The following is a 1,166-nucleotide window of genomic DNA, read 5'->3' on the forward strand; positions in this document are numbered from 1 at the left end:
CGTGTCGTTCTGCAAGTTGAAACACTTATGGTAAGTGTAGCTGATGAAGCCTGGAGGGTAGCTGGTAATGGTGGATTGTGCAGAGAGGGACATCGTTTATTATATAACTGAGCTTGAAACGTGCAGGTTTCCTCTGGATGGTGTCCTGCATTGAAAGATGACATGCTATAGTTAGCTTCCCAACAAAGCCCTCTCACCTGTGATGCCGTGCTTCATGTCCTCACTCTCCTCTCCTTCCCTGTGGTTGCTCATCATAGCGTTTAAACACTACAGCAGTCTCAGCTACAGATCTCCTGCCCAACTTATCAATCGCTCCCTGACCTTTGTTCTGTTAGCTTGGTGAACTTTCAGTACATTCACAGGACAGGCAGGAAAACAATGCCGCTGTGCTCACAACAGTCAACCCCCTCACCCCATTGCCCTGTCCTCCTTACTACTTGTAACTCTTTGGACCATGTTCTAAATAAGGGCCCATCTCCAGCTTTCTTAAATCCGGAGCTTGGCTTGCATTTGGGGAAATGGGGGAAAGAAGTTCCAGTAGGGAATTTATAGCTAACGGTAAGTGTGTTTTCCACTGGCCAGGGATAACTGTGAATTTCCTCCCCTTTCTCAGAAATGGGTTGTCAGCTTGTGCTTCAGCTGGCATCTTACAGCCCTCTCACGTCCCATCCTCGGGGTGAGGCATGTTGTCTCTGAGGGTGCTGTTCTGCACACCGGTGCCTTCAGAGTTGTCTGAATAAAGCAAGTTAGAGTTGGTCTAGTTTAACCACTAGGCCCTTTGAGGAGAGTCAGAATCCTTATTTCAAGCAGAGGACAACCCAGTCGGAGGGACCCTCCCTGGTGTGATTTTCAGAACAGTGGTGGCAACGTTGGGACTTTGGAGTGAGCCAGGCTCATTCTGACCTTTGGCAATTTAACCTCTGTACACCTCTCTTCTCACACTGGGGGCATATACCTGCCTCCAACGGCAGTAGTGAGGGTTAAATGGATCCTGTAGGCACATCTCTGGGTCAAGATTGAGTCTGCCCTCTTGATTTATGCGCACTTTTATTTGTATCCAGCTTCATGATCTAAACCTGTTTACAGTACCAGTTGTTGTTGATCTGACACGTTCTCTCCCCCCCCCGCCCCGCCCCCATGAGCATTAATAAGGCCATTGTGTCCAT

At 48.6% G+C, this 1,166-nt stretch overlaps 1 pseudogene; it reads left to right on the top strand.

Annotated features, from left to right (window-relative positions):
• Positions 1–518: 518 nt before the first annotated feature.
• The window catches only part of LOC102769805, a 17,244-nt pseudogene continuing 16,596 nt past the window's right edge, over positions 519–1,166 (top strand).

The sequence above is a fragment of the Myotis davidii genome, unplaced genomic scaffold (genome assembly GCF_000327345.1).
Source record: "Myotis davidii unplaced genomic scaffold, ASM32734v1 scaffold80, whole genome shotgun sequence".
Classification (NCBI taxonomy): domain Eukaryota; kingdom Metazoa; phylum Chordata; class Mammalia; order Chiroptera; family Vespertilionidae; genus Myotis; species Myotis davidii.